Source organism: Onychostruthus taczanowskii, unplaced genomic scaffold (genome assembly GCF_017590055.1).
Source record: "Onychostruthus taczanowskii isolate IOZ18803 unplaced genomic scaffold, ASM1759005v1 scaffold58, whole genome shotgun sequence".
NCBI classification, from domain to species: Eukaryota; Metazoa; Chordata; class Aves; order Passeriformes; family Passeridae; genus Onychostruthus; species Onychostruthus taczanowskii.
In genome coordinates this window covers 5,708,661-5,730,890 of record NW_024503457.1, presented here as the reverse complement: position 1 = coordinate 5,730,890, position 22,230 = coordinate 5,708,661, and the positions used below count along the sequence as shown (strand labels likewise).

At 44.0% G+C, this 22,230-nt stretch overlaps 1 protein-coding gene across 3 annotated transcripts in view; it reads left to right on the top strand.

Moving 5' to 3' along the window:
• The window catches only part of ECRG4 (ECRG4 augurin precursor), a 64,961-nt gene that overhangs the window by 36,591 nt on the left and 6,140 nt on the right, over window positions 1–22,230 (top strand). Inside the window, exon 1 of one of the 3 annotated variants that reach the window (XM_041418145.1) lies at window positions 8,901–9,082. The exons of 1 other annotated variant lie outside the window; for it this stretch is intronic. The gene's annotated coding sequence lies outside the window, so the exon portion shown is untranslated. Of the gene's footprint in view, window positions 1–8,900; window positions 9,083–22,165; window positions 22,226–22,230 lie in introns of those variants that run through there. One more of the 3 variants, XM_041418146.1, reaches the window with a different exon arrangement.

The following is a 22,230-nucleotide window of genomic DNA, read 5'->3' as shown; positions in this document are numbered from 1 at the left end:
CCCCCCCCGCCCCCATTCAGAAAGTTTTCATTCTCTGTTGGCAACTTGATAAATCACTTCCACTAACTCAATTATGGTATCACCAACACTGCTTTATCACTTCAGGTGATAAGGAATAAGCAGCAAGCACAGCCACAAAACCTGCAGGAATACAGATTATGTTTCCATGTCATTTGCTCCATTAACAGCTTGTATGGAGTGTTTGAAAAAAATAGAAGGAACAAAAAGAAGACATGATAGAAAGAGATTATATTCTTTACATATCTCAGATGCTTGCAGCCGAGGTAATGCATAAATTATGAGCCTCAGGTAGGGCCTTCTGGGAGCAGTGGATGGACTTTCATCAGTTCAGTGAGTTTCAGATAGAACAATGCATTGGGAGTGAAGCAGAATACCATTATGTAATGACAAAAATTAGAAAGAGGGAAAAAAAAAGCAGCAAGTGAGAAGAGAAAAAAGGCTGCAAGCATTTTTGCTGACTTGGATATGAAGGTTCACAGCATAAAGCCAAAAGAGATCCATATCTAAATGGAAATGAGGAAACCACTACATCTGAATGAGATTTTGCTGATCCAGTCTAATTAACCTGGTAAATGTTCAGATACTTTAGTAATTAAACTTTAACTTTAGAAGCTAAATTGCTTTTAAATAAGCCATTGGGATTTATTTTTGGCGTGGAGATCAACAGTATTCTTGTCTTTTACACTACAAGAGTCTGGAGCAGAATTCTGGCAGTCACCATTATAGTCTAAGCCACCACCAGAAACACATTTCAAGAGGAATAGATCCATATTTAATTATAGTGAAGAAGACCTGTGCAAAAAGAAAAACATTAAAGAATTGTAACTAGCAATATTTCATCTAGTATTTAAATCATTAAGTGCTATAATCAACTTGTGCTATAAAATAAAATGGATTGTGGGAAAGTTAGGGGATGAAACTACAGTGATAATGACAGGTTAGTGAGAAAGAATAATGTCTGGTTAATAGTCACCATCCAAAACATGTTTAAATATTTTTAAAATAAAGGCACATTGCCGCTTGGAAAGTATAAGGAGTACCTGTAAGACAGGAGAATCTGTCCCAGGCAGGCCATGAAAGTGATTATGAACAGCCTCCTCAGCACAACTTCCCAGGCAATGCTGCACAAGAAGAGGAGCACCAAACAGAAGCAGTCACATTGCTATTTGTCTGTGCAGCATGCAGAAGACCACTCTGGAGAGAGATGCCCAGGTACGGGGTCCATGCTGCATGAAGAACAAGGAAATACTGGGGAGAGCCACAGGAAAACAGTCCAGGTGACCCTCAGTCTGGAGACCAAGCCTTCCCAGGTTTGACTTGTGGCGGAAAGGCTGTCATTCCCACCTAGGAGAAATCTCAGCAGCTTTATGTTCGTGCAGACATAAAAATCTGTCTGATAAGAGAATGGTGGGGTAGTATAAAATTACAGACAAGGGGATAACAAGATCCAGTGGGTAGAAATTTAAGTCGGGTGAATTCAACCTTAACACAAGAACTAATCTCCTACTGCTGAAGTTAATGGGATGTTGCAGAGCCTGAAGAGGAAAGAAGGGGGTACCTCTGCCAGTTTGTGATAACACATGCCCTTTACAACACTCTACTCTCTGGATCACCTGCACATAATCCGTACAGAGTCACAGAGTGGCGAGCACGCAGAGGGGACCAAGGCACAGGGGATCAGGTGCAGAGGGCAGATTAGATCTGGTACAGGCACATACTTGTTATTTGCCGCTGCTGCGGGTGGCTGTGTGGATGAAAATGCAGTGATTCCTCTCTCTGGTGCCTCCTTGCTGCACGGGTGAAAATGCAGTGATTCCTCTCTTTGGTTCCTCCTTGCTCCACAGAGAGGCTGGGGAACACTGCAGGTCCAGGCAGTGCCAGCACGTGTTGATAAGGCCATTAGTGCAGTGAAACTCCCTGCATCCAGGCTTCATGCAGTTGCCTGGGAGCTTCTGGGGGGATATTTTTATCCTGCCAATGTTTGCCTACTGTATGTGTATTTCAGAAAAAGGCAGAAAGAGGAAATTTAACTCCAACAGGGTGCAGTAATTCCAAACAGGATGGATCACAGCACATCAAGGCAACTATTTGGTGCTCAGAGATGATATCAACACCTCTTTTGCATTTTATTTAGCCCATTGACAGATACAGAACTGGGCCAGAAGAAACCTTTGAGTAACATCTGCTGGTGTCCACCACGCTGAGGAGAGGCCACCAAGGGCATGCTGATTCCTGCTGCCCACTGCTGTCTGACAGCACCACAGTCTCCTCAGCTGATGGAGCCCAGGCTTTGCTTCTGTCTCCAAACAGGAGAGTGCCAATGGGATGCAGCGCCATGGAGGGAGTCAGCTTGGGTTTCCTGAGCTTTGGGTACCTGAATGCTGAGCAGAAATGAAGAGTTTTCAGTTGAGAGCTGGACTTCTCCAGGTTCCTGCTGAGCCTGGGTGCAACCCTTTAATTAATGGGAAATAATTGCATTTGACAGAGGAAGACGCTGTCAAGTAGTGTGGGAAAAATTACTTTTGATTTAGCAGAAGTCATTTTAACCTCAGGTGTCCTGTAGGAAGTAGGTGCAGATATGAAGCTACCATTTCTGAGAGCAGGATATGTTGTCTTTTAAGAAACATTCCCCCTTCACTGGGGACGTGTCCTATTTGGCCAGTGGCTGAAAGACAGGAGATAAAAGGCTGCTGAGCCTGATGTTTCCTACCAGCTGGCACCACTCCGTCTTCCTGCTGCATCAGAGAGGTGGCAGCAACCTGTGGAGTGGGATCTGCCAGGGCACATTTAGGCTGGTGTTGGACCTGAAGAAGGCTTAGGATGTGCAAAATCGCTTGACTTATTTGCTTATCAAAGGATTTAGGTTTAGCTTTCTAGAAGAAGCTGGCACAGACTGAGCTCAGCTCAGCCGCACAGATATCCAGGAGGAACTGGGCTCCTCAGTTCCTGGACCTCTTTGAAAATCTCAAACTTCCTCTCCTCTCCTACCCCTGGGGGGCTGGGGCCATGTTAGGGTGCTTACTTGTGACTTATTTCATAATTCAGAAAAATAATAATGATATGGGAGATCTTAAACTCACTAAACTCTAACAACTAGTGTAATGTGGAGTTTGAAGAGCTGGCGATCATAAATGGTTAACTAACAAGTGTTTACAGTGCCTCATGATAGTTGCTGGCACTAAGACAAGGGCAGTAAAAAGTGGATTAGATGAAGATAAATGTGAGACACAGGCAGAAACAAGTACTCTAGCAGATGTGTGTGGAAATTAATGGGGTGCTGATAATAACAAATTCTGATTCGCCACACAGTAAATGTGTCTCTTGATAATCGGTTTCCAGCAGAATACCAACTGGGCATGCAGAAGACAGAAACCTAAATGTGATGACATCTCCACATTGCCAAAGCATTGGATGGACGCAGAAAAGCTCAAAAAAGATAGCTGGAAAAGTTAAGTTTGTTTTGTCCCCTGCAGTCTTCAAGATTTTATTTTCTGGATTTGTGACCAAGTCTCTTGACAGATAAATCCCCAGGGATACCAGGGAAAGATTTCTCCCAGCTTGAGCTGAGACCTTGGCCATGTTCCAGCCACTGCTGCAGATATCCTGTCTGATGTGGGGCAGACAGCCACCACTGACCCCACATGTCTGCTCATCTGCCAAACTGGGATGTGAAGGCTCCCACACAGCACAGTGCTTTGCCAGATGTGTTGTTGAACTTCATGTGTTTATGTTTGTGAAGAGAACATAGGATGAAAGGCATTGCAGAAATGCAAGATATGATTTGTTATGATTTAAAAGCCATTCTGGTTTAGCAATGCTACTTTCAAATATTTGCATCCTGCAGGCATTTCCAGATAAGGACTCAAGCCCAGCTCTTCTTTTCCGGTACCAATTTTTTTAAAAAGCACAGTGGTTTCCAAACCCTTTGGAAATGGAACTTTGAGCTTGCCTGCTGCAGCCTGTATGACCACATGGACCAGGCTGTGGCTCCACAGGCATGGAGGCATGGAAAGCTATCCTATTCTTGCCTCTGTTCCCCATGTGAACAGACCCATATCTCCCCCAGCTTCACCCTGCACACCCATCCTTGTGAGCATTGCAATGAAGGGAACACAAACCAAGCAGGGACATTTTGCCAGTGTGTATGGAGTTGGGGCTGTGGCAGGGCAGAGAGGGTAGGAAGCCCCAGGACTGGTTTCACCATGGCAATAAATGTAAAAAGGACCCACCTCATCACAGGTACCCAGAATTTCTTCCCTTACCTGAAGTGAGGTTTGCATGAATGTGAGAAAAAATCCTGTTGGATGTCTCTGAGCCCCTGCTAAAATCTAGTAATTTGAATAATTATATTGAAGACAAAGACAATGGAATTTACAGATTTCTGTCTTACATCCTAAAATAAATATGGCATTTTCCATTCCCAGTGGAGGTAGTAAGTACCTCCCTGCTCAAAATTTTCCTGCTGAGAACACTCTGGCCACATGTGATGGTGCTGCCCAGATACTCTGGCCCCTGGCCCCTTTCTCCTGGCCTCCCCAGGTTCAGACACATCAGTCCTGGGCCTTGTTTCCTCAAGCTTGGGTAGTGGGGCGTGAGCAGCTGAGTGCAGTGCCCAAAAAATCCCCAAAAGGACTGAGTGGGGACCTGCTGACTTCAGGCTACCAACAATACAGCCCACTCAAATGCATCTAATTTCCCAGTCACTGCTTCTTGCACACATGACCTGTTAAAGGGATTAAATTAAAAGAATTCCCAGAGCTAATCTAGTGATGATATGATGAGAGACAGGAGCTCAAGCACATCCCAGAGGTAAGTGATCGGGTTTCCTAGGATGTATTATTTATGGGGCCATCTGCTTTAGACAAGCATTGAAGTCTGAAGGGGAGGAGGATTTTGATGGAATTCACTCATTTAACTGGGACAGGATGATGGTGGAAGAGATTCTGTGGTTTCTCACCACTCTCACCACCCCTCTCCAAAAAATGATGCTGTAGTTATTTATGGAATAAAGCTGGCAGCAGGATACCTCTGTGTCAATGTCCTCAACAAAATGCTGCTGAGCTCTGAGAGCTCACGCATGTCCTCACAGAAGGGGCCATTCATAGCAAGGTCCATTAGCATAAGGGAGAGAGGTGCAAATGTGTTCCAGTCTGAGCCACTGGTCCTGTGAAAAATACAGGAGTACAAACAGAGTCATGACTGGAATGTGAGGAGGTAGGGGGGTGGCCATAAAGAGGCAGAGTTGGCAGGAGAACAGGAAGAATTTCCCCAAGATAAATGATTTAGTTACTATATAACTCAGTAGCTGCAGGATCTGTTTACAGCAATTACAGACAGCACAAAGCAAAATCACTAACATAAAAAAGGAAACTGTCTTTCTGATTCAGGCTGACATACTATTTAGATAATATGGATCAAGAAATGTGAAATAAAATATCTTAATGAATAGAATTCCCTTCTGTCCATCTCCTACAGTTCTAAAAGTAGCCACCTTCTGCTGACATTTCCCCATCACATGTGCATTATCAGATTTCAAAATATTGAAGCTTGCTTGGGGTAATGTCTAAGCCTTTCTTAGCATTCAGAAGTGAAAGTCCTGAAGGTCTCAAATCTTTGGTTGGGAAAGTTCTACTAAACCTTTACACAGAAATTTGCTGGAAGCTACCTGTCAGTTTGCTGCCCACTTTCCAGTAATTCAGACTAACGACTCGTCAACACCCCTTTTTTTCTTGCCTTTTGCATCTGTCTAGAAGGAGCTTTCTGCTCCAGTTACTGGTTTAATAACGCAAGGCTGTGTACCGAGGCAAAATTGTCACCCAGTCTTACTTGATTTGTCTCATGACTGTTTTCTTAATCCTTATTTTTTAGTGTTTGAAAAACATTATCTGAGCAACTAGTTCTAAAGATATAAAGATTTGTACTTCTGAATTGGGGTATTGCTTCAGAGCTGTTCTTCTGGACACTGGGTTTATGCAGGAAAGTTTTGATTGCAAAAAATGCAGTCTTTCTCTATAAGAAATGTGGCTGTGAACAACAGAAATCCTTTTACGAGTTTTTGCTCAGCTGAAATTTGGGTTTCTGTATTATGGAAGGTTTGTCCCAGAGTTGCTACCTATCAGCATTTTACCAGACAGACAGGGGATTAGACTTCTGTCTGATAGGTGATTTGTTGTATCATCTGTGTGCTGAAGGTTCAGGCTGGGAAATGCAGCCTGCAGAAGGAGCCTGGATTTGGCCATTTGGCAGGATTGTTCTTGCTCATGAGCTTCACTGAGGTGCCTTTCTGGTGTAGTTGCAATCTCACTTCGCCCTTGGCAGTGGCACACTGGGGCATCATCAGGCACTTCTGGCTGGAGGACAGTCGTGGATCATCATGGATCATCATGGATCATGACAGCCAGGAAGAGGGAGCAGCAAAGCTCCCCCACGTATGGCCTTCAGCCACAAGAGTAACATCACCTCCACGAGGGCCTGTGACAGAGGGCTGGGTGCCCTCAGCATCCCCTGCTCTGTGGCACCTGGGCAGTGAGGGCCAGGGTGCTATGAGCTGCATGTGTGCAGCAGATGGAGTCACATGAAACCCCCTCCATGGGCAATGCAGGTATGTGTCCCTTGCATACTGCCAAACATCCGTGGAGGCAACTCCTTGGCATGTGCTTCAGTCTCTAAATAGCCAGCAAGGTGTGTGCAGACAGAAACCTGCATGAAGGTGAGTCCTTGGGGACAAGCAAAGAACATGCACTCTCTTCTTGATGCTAAAGTTGGAGTCAGCAAGGTGATAAAAAGCAATCAAACCACTGGAGTCCCGTTTTGTTCCCGTTGCTGTAAAAATAATACTAGTGGCAGATTTGTCTCTCCACCTCCCAGCCCAAAATAGTCCCAAGGACTGGATTTCTCTCCCAGATTACTCTGGTTGGCAGCCCTTCACCTACTTCAGGGAAATGACTCACAGAAGACAAGACCTTCGGGCCGGATGGAGGGACAGGTATTTTAAAGCCCTTACAGGACAACATACTGGAGGGATTTGTCATGTGGGTGGCTTTTGACATCTCTGCAGAGACTTCTTCATTTTCCAGGAAGACAGGCTGAAATGTTATGAGAGCTTCTTAAGGAATGCCTACAGCAAGCAGTCCCCCCTGTGTGCTGGTACAGCCCTTATCACAAAGGGTCTTGCAGCTGCCTCTGTGCAGTTAAAGCAGGGTTAGTTACTGCTGGGTTAGTTTTTGCTGGATTATTCTTCTGCCAGATTATTCTTCTGGTGATTTAGTGAGTTAAACTGTGTGGGTGAAGATGTGATGTTGGAGTCAAGGTTGTATAGGTGGTGAGAGTAGCTTCTGGAAGGGATGGAGGGAGAAGAGAGGCTCTTCCTGGGGGTGAGATATCCCAGTGTGTCTCAGTCTCACCTGACTTGGCTCTCAGCATTGCATGGTGTTTTCTTGTCCCCTGTGTCTCATCCAGTCAGTAGGAGGGTGAATCAGGAGATCAAGCAAAATGATGGGAAGGTTGTTTCTCTCTTTTCCCTTGGGGTATTTGCTGCCAAAGCTGCTTCCCTGATCTGGACCACTGCACGACTCTGTGAAGGGCCATGTGGGCAGAGACAGTAATATGGGGAAAAGCAGGGCAGAGTTTGCTTAACCCACCTTTGCTGTTAAAAAAGCATTCACCACATCGGAGATTCACACAGATCAGTCCTGAAGCTAATTTTTATTTTTCTAAGAAGACATCTCCTTGAGTAAGCACTGATATTTTCTGTGGAGTCAGCAAATAAAAGAAAAGGCTTTTGGTGGCTTCCAGGTGCTGTTCCTTTAGGCTTAAAAATCTGTGCCAGGTGGACTGGGTTTTGCTAAGTCAACAGCAAGCCCCAGTGGTGGTGCTTTTGAAGTCTGCATGATCATGTTATTTCCAAGTGGTGGCAGTAAGTGAAGCCTCTTTTCCCAGTACTCCTACATGAAGGTGGACATGTGGCTGGCTGCCTGGAGGTGAGCCCCATGTGCAGTGTCTGGGCCCTCATGGGCTGCTTACAGCTGCTTTGCCACTGTGTGTCCAGGTATGCCCCATGAGCAGGAATATTCCCCCTGATGTGGCCAGACATCCTGAAGTATGATCCAAAGGGTACATCCATTTCCACTGGATGTCTGGATATTTATCTTAGCCATTCTGGCACTAAAAATACGTAACATGCCTCCAAAATACAGCTGTAACTGCATAAAGTGTTTCTTTAAATTTCCTTAGGCCATTTGGAACATTACTGGGATATTCCACTGAAAAAAGGAGATTTTTAATACACAAATGCCACACTCATTGACTGTTCCTCGTAAGCTAGATATTCAGATAAATTAATTTGATATTATTGATGTCCATCTTGCTTATTCCTCCTGGATCATCCATAACAAGAAGTTGAAACTGCTGCACTTGTGGTAAAACACAGTTTTCTGCCACATCCTCGTGTAGTTTTGAGCACAGTGAGTGTTTACCAGGAAAATGGGCCTTTATGAAGCCCAGCCTTGTTCCCTGCAGTAAGGGGAGCCTGCTGGTCATGCCTTTGGCCTCTGGCCTTTCTGCTGACCCCCGGTGTGCTGTCCCTCCTGTGTCTCAGCTCTGCTGTACCAACGCATACTGGTTCCCAGCACCTGAAAGGAATTAAAGATCACTAAAATGCTCCCTGGAGCTGGGCTCCCGTCCTACAGTACAGCTGACACAAAAGCCGAAATTCCTTTCACATGAGAACATGGGTACATCTGCTTGCAATCATCTTCCTCCAGGCAGCCGGCCTGATCAAGGAGAAATGTGATTCTCCACACTTGGTCCAAGGAGTGCTGGGTAGACGCCTCCAGCCAAGGGGCTGGGATTTGGGAGAAGCAGAATAAACGCGCCTTTCACGCCCGGCATCCCCACCAGTCCCGTGGCTCCCGTGCTCCCAGCCTCGGTCGCTTCTTGCCCTGCTTGCAGGAGGCAAGGCATGCTGAAATAAAGAGAAACTTGTTCTGTGGCAGGAAAAGTCGTTTCTTCTGGCCAGGCATTCCCATCCTGGGAAGGAGACAGGAAGCATATTGCATTAAAGGTAAACTGATAAAATATTTGTATGCTGGAAGAAGGGGAGGAATGTCAAAAACGTGTCAGTGTTCTTTAGAAAAAATTATTGTGGTGTCTTACTCCTTCCCAGCTGTGGGGTGTCATAAAGAAATGTTTTAGCCTTCAGTGATCTGTAGCCTCATGCAGGGCATTTTCCTTGCTGGAAGGATGCTCTTTGTCTGTCTGTGCATGCCTGTGTGTGTACGCACCGGGGTGTGAATGCGCGCTCTGCAGCAAATGACCAAAAGTATTAGAAGTGAGTGGACTGATGTACCCATAGAGGGGATATTAGCAGAGTGTCTGGGAAATCTAATGTTTGTTTGTTATTACTTTCTTTGTTGCAGCTGACCAATGAGAAAACATCTAAAAAAATCACTTTGATTTTTTTCATTTGATGAAATGTGCAGTTTGTAATACAGATGTCTTATGTTTTGTGTACTTCTCTATATTTGTCACATTCCATGTTAAAACTTGCTTTTCATGCTGCTACACAAGAGGACTGAAGAAGTAATTTATAGGTACAATTAAGAATGCCATGTTTGGGGAATAAAGGGAGAGTATTTGCAACAAAAGCAAGCTTGACAATTGAGTGGTTCGGCTTCACTGTGATTCCTAAAAGCAAGCTGAAGGCAGTAGCCAGAGTGTACTTTTACTCTTCAAATCTGACCATCAGTTAATATGTTTGCCTCACCTCCTCAGGCTGGATTTTGCTCATAGTCCAGATAGCCTGAAGACTTGAGGCAGGTTTGCAGAAGACATTAAAAACTCAGTGATGCAGCTGTAGCTGCAGTGCTCCAAGGGCACATGTGTCCCAACCCAGCCACAGCATCCCTACAGCTGGACTGATTAAAATGGTCAGAAGTGACAGCTCACCACAGTCCTGCAGGAAAATGCTGTGCTGCAGGCAGGGCAAGAGGACCTGGAGAAAGGCAGCCTGCTCTGTGTGTGCTGTTTGGATGCATGTGGCTAAATCAGGCATGGGCTGCTCCTAAACTCTTTGAACTGAACTCATGCTAAGACCTCCTAAGGCCTTGGTTTCAGCCAAGCTGTATTCTTGGCCTCAAACAAGTGCCTAATAAAGACCATTCCCATGAATAAGTCTTACTTTGGACTTTTTTAAGAATCTGTCTTGTTTAGGGAAGTTTTGGTAGGGTGGAAGAGCACCATCCCTTAACAAGTGCAGAGAACAGTGATGGGCAGATAATGTTTTAAAAAAAAATGGCATGCAGAGGTTCTGCATATTTTACCATTGCAATTTATTCACATACATTCATGTATACCTGTAGAGTTTTAAGGTGACTGTAGAATGATCTGTGCTAGAACATGAAAATTCAAAGGGAGATATCTGTCATTAAAAACAATAGGAAAAAACATTTATTTAGCACAGGCTGAAATACAGAAATGCTTGCGTGCTGTGTTTGGCTTGATTTACTATAGGGAAGACTTACTGATATAAAGAAGCACTGTCTGTAAAACACTGTGTGGGGTCTGCTGTTTTCTGGAGCTTCTCACGTGAATGTTCATTTGTGTGTTCCAACACATTGACATTCTGTAATAAATCCACCATGGCATTTTTAAAGGCCTCATACTCAATGTATTTTTTAAATATGGCTTCATTCCCTGTGAATACTAATGTGGATATATAGAGATGAGAAGCTTTCCGATGACAGACAGATGGGATGCCTTTAAGGCTGTGTCAGTGGCCTCTGAAAATATTGATTGCCAAGTGTGGTTACTGAGAAAAGATGCTGAGACCTTTGGAATTGAGCAGTTAACAGCGTGTGCATCATACTTGGATTTTCAGTTATAGGAAGGATAAGCCCTTACGTCAGTCCTTCCCTGTGGCAGCCATTAAATCTGGTGGCTGGGTCTCAGTGTAGCTATGGAAGATGCACATCTGTGTTCCTTTGCACATCTGTGTTCCTTTGCTGTGCTTACAGAGAATATTCTTACCACTCACCACACAGATTCCATCCTCAGCAGGAGGATGTTTTCTCATTCTAGGCAGGAGGCACAAGCACAAGTCTTTAACTTTGAGGAGTAAATGGAATTTGTCAAGGCCTTGTAAAATCACTCTTGCCTGTTGGCCTTTCTAATGTTACACCAGTGCCCTTTGCCTCCTCTGCTTCTTACAGTAGCCTCTCTGTTCCTTGTAGTGTTGTCATCAGCCACCAACCTTTTTCAGATATTGCCTGAAGCCACTGCTGAGCAATTGATGGGAAAACAATATTGGTTATGTTGGAGGAAAGCTGGCTTCAGCTGCATTTTTGTATAAATTTGGAGAAATCCAAGTGACTTGTGAATGCACAAACTCTACACTACCACCTGTCTGCTCCTTCCTTTCATATCCAAGAGAGATGCATTGATTTTAAGGCTAGATGACATCACTCTGGGCTGACCACATGCATAATTCAGGTCCTCTGACATCCCTGTATAAAGTCATATTTCAGGATCAGAAGAGTACCTGTGACAGAGACTGTCTTTTGACAAGAAGAAAACCTCTCCTTGGTTAAGAAAGATCCACATAGCCCAAGACAATTCTTTAGAAGTTGTTCTCGTATTGTTAACATTCATCTGATGTTTCCCCTTAGACTCTGAGCCCATTACACATCCAATTAGGTTAAAACTGCTTCAAAAGGGAGGCTGCTCCACTACCTGCACATACATTGTCCATGCACAGAATTCAAATGTCAGTAAGCAAAATACATATGCTTCGTAAGTGTAGTTGTTCTTGTCATAAACTCAGCCTCAGATCATTTGGGATAATTTGTTCCTGAAGCTGCCTATATGATAGGGAAAGGGAATAGCAAGATACATTTTCCAACATATTTGCTATGCAGAAAATGTGCTCAGATCTTTGATTAATATTCCTAGTTTGTATGGTTTATTTATTTACATATAAGAGTTTAGTCCTCTGTAATGAGAGCTTACTTTTAAATGAAAATATGTGATATTTAAGAGGAGATTGGAGAAGAATAGGAGAGAGGGATGAACTAATAAGAGTTGGAATTTGTTCATAATGAAACCAAAATGAAGGTATTTTGTCAGCCTTTGTTTTAATCTGTTTCTTTTTTTAGTCTTGCCTGGAGTTGCCTGTGTGCTCGCAGGGAAATCAATCTGTGCCTTGGGTGGTGGGATCTCTCCAAGGCTAGGGACACTGATGGATTGTTTCATATATTGAGACTGTAGGTTTGATAGGAATTCTATAGCAATGGTGACAGCAGTGGAGATTTGAGGGTTTTGGCTTCTTTACTAAAATACATACCTTAGAATATTCGTTCTTTCTTATCAGAAGGAACACATATTCTCTCCACTCTGTATTTCTCTCTTCCTTCTGCTATGTATTTCTCATCTCTTTTGTGTATTTCTCTCCTTCCTCTTCAAATATCTCAGTATACATTGTTTTAAGTACAAAATAGAATTAGTAAGCCATGTAAGATTAGTATTATTGAAAAACTTTTCCATAGACACATTTAGTGGCTTTGTAATGATTCAGTGATTTGGTTGTATTTGGTGCTCTTTTTTTAAAGTGTAAAATAATTTTTCACGACATGGCCATCTCAAACCCCATGACAAAAATTTCATATGAAATAATCAGGGTAAAGGATTGGCTTTACTAAACCCAAGGACAACTATTATATTTAAATTAGCAGAACTACAACTTTCCTTATCCAAATGCCTACATTTTGCAGAGCAGCTGGTCAGGCCCAGTTTCTGAAAATTGTGCTCCCATGATGGGTATGGTGTTCTTCAAAGCATGACTGATCTGTCATTTTCTCTTAATTGAAAAAAAAAAAAAATCAAACAAACCAAACAGCAGAAAGCTTCCTATCTGCTCTTATCTCCTCCCTGCTGTACAGCAAAGCATTAGAGTCATGATCCCTGGAGGTTTTTAAAAGAGGCATGGATTTGGCACTTAGAGACATGGTTTAGTGGTGGACTCAACAGTGGAAGGCTCGTTTTTGGACTACATAATCTTAAAGGTCTTTCCCTACTCAATGTTTCTATGATACAATGATCTTGCCATGTCTGGTTAACAAGTGATTATCAACAACAGAAATTCAGAAAACAGAACTTCTTCACAGAAAGGGTAACAACATCGGAATGGACTCCCTGTGGAGATGGTGGAGTCACCATCCCTGGAATTGTTCAAGAAACAACTGGACATGGCACTCCATGACACTGCTATGGTTTAATTGACCATGTGATGATTGGTCAGTGGTTGGACTTGTTGACTTTGGAGGTCTTTTCCAGCCTAATGAGTCTATGTGATTACCAGCATCAAAGTTATATTGCTGACCCTACATCTACATTGATCAACATCAAAATTAACAGTTTAAGTGACCATCTTCAAGAAGATTTTTCTATTTCAGTTATAAGTTAGTAAAAATGAACAGTCTAATACCACGGTGTGGCCTCCCCCAAAATATCATAGAGTCATTACTATGCCAGTGCCATTTCTGTAAGGTAAAATAAATCCTCAAAGGTTTATCTGTGTGTTTACTCACTGCTTTACGGCTAAACCCTAACCTGGATGTGAGAGAAAGAGATTGGTGACATCAGGGCATCAGGGCATTCAGTTCAGGTCCTCCCCAGTTCCAAATACCATTCAGGAATATGTACTACACTTGCAGCCCATTTTAACAAATAATTACCAGGTAAAAGCATCTTTGAATTGTAGCCATTAGGTAATACATTACCTAATAAAAAGGCAGTCACTGTCCTTCTCTCAGGAACAGTACTTCAGGTCTGCCATGAAGGATGTGAAAATGTGTATAACCAGAACAAATTTCTTCAAAGCAAAAATCACTGCGGTCCTCTCTAAAATAAAAAAGGAGTCAGACACAAAGATTTGTAATGGCAGATCTTGAGAGAGGAGGAGGCGAAAGAATTTTGTGTTGGTTTTGGTAAAGGTATGTGATTGAACTGCTCATTCCCACTTGAAGAATTACATGCTCAGAATTCCTCTCTCTGAAGCTGATTAACTTTCAGATTAAATTTGATATCTGGTCTGGGCCAGAAACTGAGTGATCTGACCAAAACCATGGCTGTCTTTCCTGCCAGGATATTTTTGATGGAAGGGAAACAACGTGCTGGAGATAGATGGCAGCATCTTATCTCTGTGCCATCTTCTGTGGCACGAGCTCCAGGGCAAAAAAGCAATTATGCCAGTGCCTCAAGGAGTGAGCCGGGACTCCAGAGGCCTGTCTACACTGACAGGTGCAGGCAGGCTCTTCTGCTTGGTTGATGGAGAGCCAGCATGGGTTCAGGAGTTGTGCAGTCCCACCAGCACGGGGAGAGCTACTGTGAGCTGGGTCAGGCCCCTCACCAAACACAGACTCAGGAGAGCAAAGAGATGGGGATGAAATGCCCACTTTTCCAGCAGAGCCACGTTTCTATATAACAGTGTTTTGCAATATCCAGGCATAGAGTGGGATCTAATCTTTCTGAGATAAATGGGATACCTTAGGGCTCTTGTGATTAAAAATGCATGTGTGCACGAATACTTGCAGGGTGGGTGCCTAAATGGTCACGACAGGCAAAAAACTTTTCCTCAAATTTCGATAGCTCGCAGCCACCCACCCATTGAAATCACTGGCATCCAGGGACAGCTGGATGCAGTGGGGCTTCACAGGGGAAGATTAAAGATGTCACTATCTCTTACTCAGCAGCAACATAGAGACAGTACAGAGAGTGCATTCTCCTGGAAACAAACTGAACTGTAAATCAGAGAGGTAATCCAACATCAGATGGGCAGAAGAATGAGCTTGTTCACAGGCAGGGTATTGGTGAAACTGGGAAGCACAGATATAAAGCAGAGCCAGCAAGGGTGGCTACAGAGCAGATCAAGAGAGGTGTAAGGTCACGTGTGATAAAGCCAGGAAGACAAGTGAGGTTTCTGCTCTAATAACCTGAGAATCATGCTCCAAGCTGTGATGCACTGCTTGTTCCTAAGGTTCCCAAGGGCTCATTTTTGACCTGAGGAGAGAGGAGTCACCTGTCCTCTGCCGCAGGTGACTGCTGTATTTTGTATTTCGACTGTTTGGGCAGACATTTTGCATCCCATGGGCCTGCCTCGGGCAGGCTGGCAGTGCTGCTGGAAACTGCAGCCCATGTGATCCCTACCTGTCTGAGAAGGCAGGCAGGGGAAAGCAGGTTGTTTTGTTAATGCTGAAAATGCCTGGCACACTCCAGGCAACGTTTCCACTCCTCTGCTTTGAAATGTGGGCTTCAAACGTGAGCCAAGGGCGGCAGCAGCTCTCTGGGATGTCCCCCTTTTCCTTCCCCATGAAACTGCACACACTTTCTCCCATTTCAAGTAAAACCCACCAATTTTTACAGCATGTGCTGCAGGTCTCTGAGGCTCCTGGCTGTGGTGGTGAGGTGGCAGCGGAGCTGCACAGGGCTTGCCCTGCTGCCCAGCATTGCTGCAGCTCCTGCAGCTGTGGGGACTGAGGCACAGAGGGGGAAACCTTGCACAGACCTGTTACACATTCACCTGTCACTGTCTCAGGCTCTTTGCTCCTCAGAAGGAAAACCTGTTCTGCTAGTGAACTTCCCTGCACAGGCTGAAATCCACTCTGGAACATGCCCACATTTTAACTGCTGTCATCGCTAAGATTTAAGATTTTTTGAGATTTTGCATTTTATAATCTTTGAGTAGGTGCACCTTGTTTGTTGGGTGGGTCTGGGTTTTGGTGGTTTTTTTTGTTTTGTTTTGTTTTGTTTTTTTGTTTGTTTTTTTGTTTGTTTTTTCAGGGTTTTTTTATGAGAGTGTGTGTACATTCTGGATGTGAATAATAAAATAAGGCAATGAACACAAGTAAAATATTGCTCAGAAACAAGAAGCATAAAAGTGAAGTATCCCAAATGACAGCAGTAAAGGAAAGAATGATTTGAATGAAATCAGGCCATGTCAGAGAAACAGGTATTAATGTACTGCAGTCCCTCTCCATCTCCCTTCCTATTAAATCTGACATACACACTTGCTATACGCTTCCAGGTTTATCCTAAAAGTATGCTGGAGGCAGTGGAAGAGAAAAAAGAGAAAGATTTCTCAGAGAGGGAATGTTTTTATCCCTCTGTGGAAAGGAAGCAGCCATGATCTGATAACATTGCTGAACTAATCTGCTTCTCACTGGGTTTATCACCAGAGCAGTAAGGTAAATTCTGCAGTGTGGGCAGCAAAGTACTGTCAGTCAGTGAAGGGAGGAGGATGGACAGACCGACAGACACCATTTCTTATCTGGCAGGCTCAGGCAGAAGCTGAGAAAAATATCAGTAGTAGCCAAGCAGGATCAAAAGAATCCCAACAACTTTCTTTTATGCAATTTTGTATGGAAAATATTTTATTACCAAAATGGACCAAAGAAATAGTGCAACCAGTTGAGATGCAATGGCTGAAATGTATCCCAAACCATGTGGCAAAGACAATGAGATTCACAGCTGACAAAAAATAAATTTTTCCTAAAGAAAAGATCTTTGCCCTGGGACTCGGGGCTGGTCCTGCCTCTGCCAGGACATTCTCTGGGGCAGTGGAAGAAATAGTATGAAACTCAAAATATTTTGGAAAGAGCTGACAGATGATTTAAATATTCTTCCTTCTGTTTGGAAGGAAAACACAGCTCCTGCAGTTTTCTTGGAACAGGGTGCAGAAAATGATTTGGAGTACCAAGTGCCTCTACCCTAAGGCAAGCAACCTGGACAATATGGCTGGGAGATTTATGGAAACCTTATTAGCAGAAAGTAATAATTTTCTGCATGTTAGGAACACTGTTCAGTGCTGCCGTGTTCTTGATCAAATGGATCATTTTAGTGGATTGTTAAAATCTACACGTTGCTTATTTGTAAAAGATGAAGTGTCATCTCCTGCACTCCTTGGTCAATTTCCAACTTATCTATTTGCCTGTCAAGTTATGATGACATTGAGCCTCATTATTTTATCCTAAGTCTCATTATATTTGGTGGGGGGGGTTTCATGAAAATCCAGCTTTGGGAGCCCTGTATATAAGCATTTAATCTACACTGTATTTAAGAGCAAAACTGTGTTGAAACACTTAAAATTGTGAATTCTAATAAAGAAAGAGGGAAAGAAACCATGATCAATCTTTTCAGTGTGTTTTTTGTTGTGCTTGGAATTACTGAACATCCTTGAATAGCCATTACTGATATTATCTCTTACATTTTAATGAACAAACCACAGTTCTCTCAACAGTTACTGTGATGAGAGGCAAAAGCAGAGGCCTCTCTCCTATTCAGAGATCTCTTTGTACAAAATTTTAGGCAAAATGTAGAATATTAACTATAGTAATAATAGTAAAACAGTTTAAAATTCAGGATGTTTTGAGCCAGAGATTACATTGTCTCCCCACCCCCACCCCCCCAAAAAAAAAAAAGGTTACCAGAATTTCTTCAGTGAGCTCCTTGCCTTGCTCCTGTCTATATATTCTTGAAGTCAGGTTTAGAGTGGTTTCCACTGGATTGCTCCTAAATTTTGCCTCAGGCTTGAAAGACCATAGTCCTCAGTCTAACTCCATGCTGGGAAAATAATGAACCCACCAGTTTTGTCCTGCCATCCTGCTGCAGGCTTCCTTCCAATTAATGGTCTTTGTTATGTTGAGGGGCTTGATGGAGTTTGCACCATGCTGAAAGGGGCCCTGCTCACTGCTCCTCATTCCAGAGCTGTCTGGGGAACAGCCCTGCTGACAGCATTAATTAACGTCTTTCAATGAAATTTCGACATCAAGGGTCTACTACTGTCACCAGTGGTGATGAAAGACATTTAACCAAATGACATCATTGGTGCAGACTTGCTTACCTGATGCCCTAATGCCCTTGAGAATGCTGCTCAACCACACCTGCAGAGAGCTTCCAGCACTGGTGTGCCAATGGAGGAAAATCAAGCCCTAAAGCAAGACTTAAACACCTCCACACACAGAATCACAGAATCACAGAGTGCTGCTGCCCAAGCCGTGGGCTGCTAGCTTTTCCAGGAGTGTGCTGTGGGAGACAGTGTCAAAGGCCTGGCTGAAGTCCAGGTACACAACACCCTCAGCCTTTCCTGCATCCACCAGGTGGGTCATTTTGGCCATAACAGGAGACCAGGTTGGTCAAACACAACCCACCCCTCCTAAACCCATGCGGGGTGGGTCTGATCCCCTGGCCATCCTGTAAGTGCTGTGTGATGGCACTCAGTATAAACTCCTCCATAACCTTACTGGGTACTGAGGTGAGGCAAACTGGCCTATAATTACCAGGATCCTCCTTCCCAGCCTTTTTATGAATGGGTGTCACATTGGAAAGCTTCCAGTCCTCTGGAACCTCACCAGTGATCCAGGACTGTTGGTAAATTATGGAGAGCAACTTCTCAAGCTCATCAGCCAGCTCATCACCCTGGGATGGATCCCATCTGGTCCCATGGATTTATGAACATCCAAGAGGCTCAGCAGTTCTCTGACTGCCTCGTCCAGGATAATAGGGAGACCATTCTGCTCCCTGACACCATCTACCAACCTAGGAGGACAGCTGTCTGGACAAGCCATCTTCCCACTAAAAACTGAGGCAAAGATGGCATTAAGCACTTCTCCTCATCCGCAGTTACAAAGTTCCCTCCCATTCAATAGAGAACTGAGGATGGTCTTACCCTTCCTTTTGCCATTAATATATTTGTAAAATAATTTTATATTATCCTTTACAAAAGTTGCCAAATTAAGTTCCAACCAAGTTTTGGCCTCTCTAATTTTTTCCTATATGCCCTAGCAACACCCTTAAATATTTCCTGAGACATCTGATCCTCCTTCCAAAGATGATACATCTTCTTTGTATTCCTAAGTTCCTTCAAAACCTCCTTGCCTATCCAGGCTGGATGTTTGCCTTGTCAGCTCATCTTTTGGCACACAGGGACAGTGTGTTCCTGTGCCCTCAAGATCTCTGGTTTAAAGCACACCCACCTTTCCTGAACACCTTTGGTTTTTAGGGTTGTTTCCCAAGGAACTCTCTGAATAAGTCACCTAAATAGGCCAAAGTCTGCCCTCTGGAAGTCCAGTGTAAAAGTCTTATTGATGTTCCTCCTGATTTCACCAAGTATCAAGAACTTCAACCACCACAGCTCCCACCAGCCCATCTCTACTTGCAAACAAAAGATCTAACACAGTCCCTCCCCTGGTGGGCTCACTCACCAGCTGTGACAAAAAGTTGTCATCCACACACTCTAAAAACTTCCTGGACTGCCTCTTTTCTGCTGTGTTAAGTTCCCAGCAGATGTCCTGCAGGTTAAAGTCACCTACAAGAAGAACAAGGACTGATGATCCTGGTGATGCTGAAGAAAGGGAGGTTTTAAAGAGAGCAGTGTCACTGCTGATGGAGAGATCCCATGAAAGCACTGCAGTATTCCAGCTGTACACACAGCAACTGTGGTTTTTCATGGTAAATAACAGGAAGGGGTACTGCAGACATGTCAATAAACTTGGATATTCACTTGGGGGTAAATACTTAGAACAACAATGTAGTAGTTGCAAGCTCAGCAGAAAAATATGTGTCTTACTACAATACTTGGGCAACACTGCCTTAAGTCCTTATAACAACCTGAAAAGAAATAGAGATTGCTACTGGAAAAACATCAGTCACCTTTCACCCCATCTTTGAAAAGAAGTGCTGTTATGCTTTTTTTTACTTTATGCTAAAAACTTCTCTCCCCTGAACTGAGAAAGTGACCTCTTCTCAAAGACACTGCGCTCACTTTAAACCTGAGGGTTATAGTCTTCTGTCAATCACTTCTTTCATCACTAGAGCAATGAATTTCTACAATAACCTTGTACTTGAGCCAATCCTTTCTCTGGGTTTCACAAGATTGCATTTTATCCCAGCAGTTTCTTGAGTCATCATGGTGTATCTAGTATCCAGAAGAGATTCTGTGCTTTATATTTCCTTGGCTGAGGGCACAAAGAACCTGAAGTTCTGCAGAGCCCCAGCTCCCACACAAGGCTTGTTACAAACCAACCAGCTGAACAAAACACCCTTTGCCATTACCAGTATAGCAGTAAACCATGAATATTCATTAATTACTGCCCTGGTTTTATAAATTAACTCCATCACAGCTTTTCCATGTAGTCTTGCATATGTGCTCTTCACTTCTGTCCCTTCTAGCTATATTCTGCAAATAGCTATCCCAAAAGCTCTAGTGGTTTGAGCAAACAGGCTGTCAGCATTAACCTGATGAAAGAGTGCATTGATTCAGGAGAAGGGACGTTTGCTCCAGCACATGGTGCTGTCTGCTGACAGTTGAAGCACGGAGCTACAAGGGAAACCCACCCAAAAACAGTGACAGAAAAGACAAACAGGTTCTGGTTCACATTTGCATGGGAGTTGAGCTGGGACCCCAGCCTCGTATGGAAGTGCTTCCAGGACAAGGATTGGGAAGGTGCTGCTCCCTCCCGCTCTCTCTCTCTGTGGGAAGATGTGGCTCCTGCAGAGAGCAAGAGGTCCTTTGTGTGGAGCCGTTGTTTGACACTGCCACTTGAACTGTGATGCTAGAATCATAGAATGGTTTGGGTTGGAAGATGATCTCATTCCAACCCCTCCCCACCATAAGCAGGGACACCTTCCCAAAGACTGGCTGCTCTGACAGCCCCATCCAACCTTGCCTTGAACACTTCTAGGGATGGGGCATCCAGAACTTCTCTGGGCAAGCAGTTCCAGGGTCTCACCACCCTCACAGTAAAGAATTTCTTTCGAATCTCTAAATGAAACCTCTTTCAGTTTGAAGCCCTTATCCCTTGTCCTATCACTTTATGTTGTTGTAACAAGTCCTTACAAAAAGGACGAGCAGAGATGCCTGAGCTTTAGCTCCGAGGTGCTGGGGGATGAAGGGCAGCAGGGGAAATGCTTTGAGTACAGATTCAAGTGATTTTTTTTCAGAAGAGGAAAGATGTGTGGGGAAAACAGGAGTGATTTCCTGAAGCAGCATTCAGGCTGGGGCTGGGACACTGCTGAGGGACCAGTCCGCTCTGGTGATTCTTCTGCATTTCAGAGTGAGTGGTGAAGCCACCATGGGGTCTGGTCCCACCCCCAAGATCTGCTGTGCCTGTCTGTGTTCCACATCTCATCACAGGGAGTTGCCACTGCACAGCTCCCCCACCACACCCTCGTGGCTATGTATACATATACACATACATATTCAATGTACATATTTATATACAACTGCAATATATAGAACGTGCACTCTGTGTGTGTGTGTGTGTGTGTGTGTGTGTATTCATCTGCAACTGATCTGGAACCAATCCTTCTATCACAGAGCCAAGGCCCCAGCACCTGCCAGATTTCTCACAAGTGGTTTACAGAGGGAGCCTGGCTCTCCCTTGCTCTCTGCTGGCACAGGTTCAGCAGGAGGTGAGATGCTCATTATGGTCTCAGTGCTGTGGGTCTCTGCTGTGAGGGAAGAGAGAGGTTTGTGTCTTAGGATGGGTAAGGAATTCATTAGGAATTCATCTGGGGTGCTTCTGGCATCTGCAGGGGAACGAACTGATAGAAGATTAATTCAACAAGGGAAGGTTCAAGTCCAAATTAGGAAAAGGCAGGAGTAAGTTTAGGCACCATTAGAGTCATGGAACTGCTGAGCAAGAGCTCTTAGTTTGTGAGCTTGGCTTTTGGTCCCTGAGTACTTACGACAAACTAAAACTGCCCATATGTAGAAAAAAAAATTTCCAAATTATTTTTTAAAGCTAATCAGCTAAAATGCATTGTGATTGTCTGTGGGTTTGGGCAGTGAGGGGAAGGGAGACAGAGAAAACCCTGAACTAAGTCACCTTTGCTTGATTCTGTTTAGTTTTTCCATCAGGACAATCTCTCCATTTCCATGCACTGTTACAAGGATCTGACAAACCGGGTTTATATCGAGAGCAATGTGAAATGACACGCTACAGCCATTTTTAATTTATTTTTTTTAAAGTCCCCTGTCGGAAAAGCCTGCATAAACCGCTGAAAGGTCTTTACCAGTCTCACCGGATCGATTTTGTGTAACTCCAATAAAAAAGTGCTTCTGGGGAGTGGCCGGGCAATGGGTGGGTGCCTGGTCCTGCCCGTGGGAATGTCGCCCCGCTCCGAGCGAGGAGCCCCGCGGCATCCCCGGCTGCCGGTGCC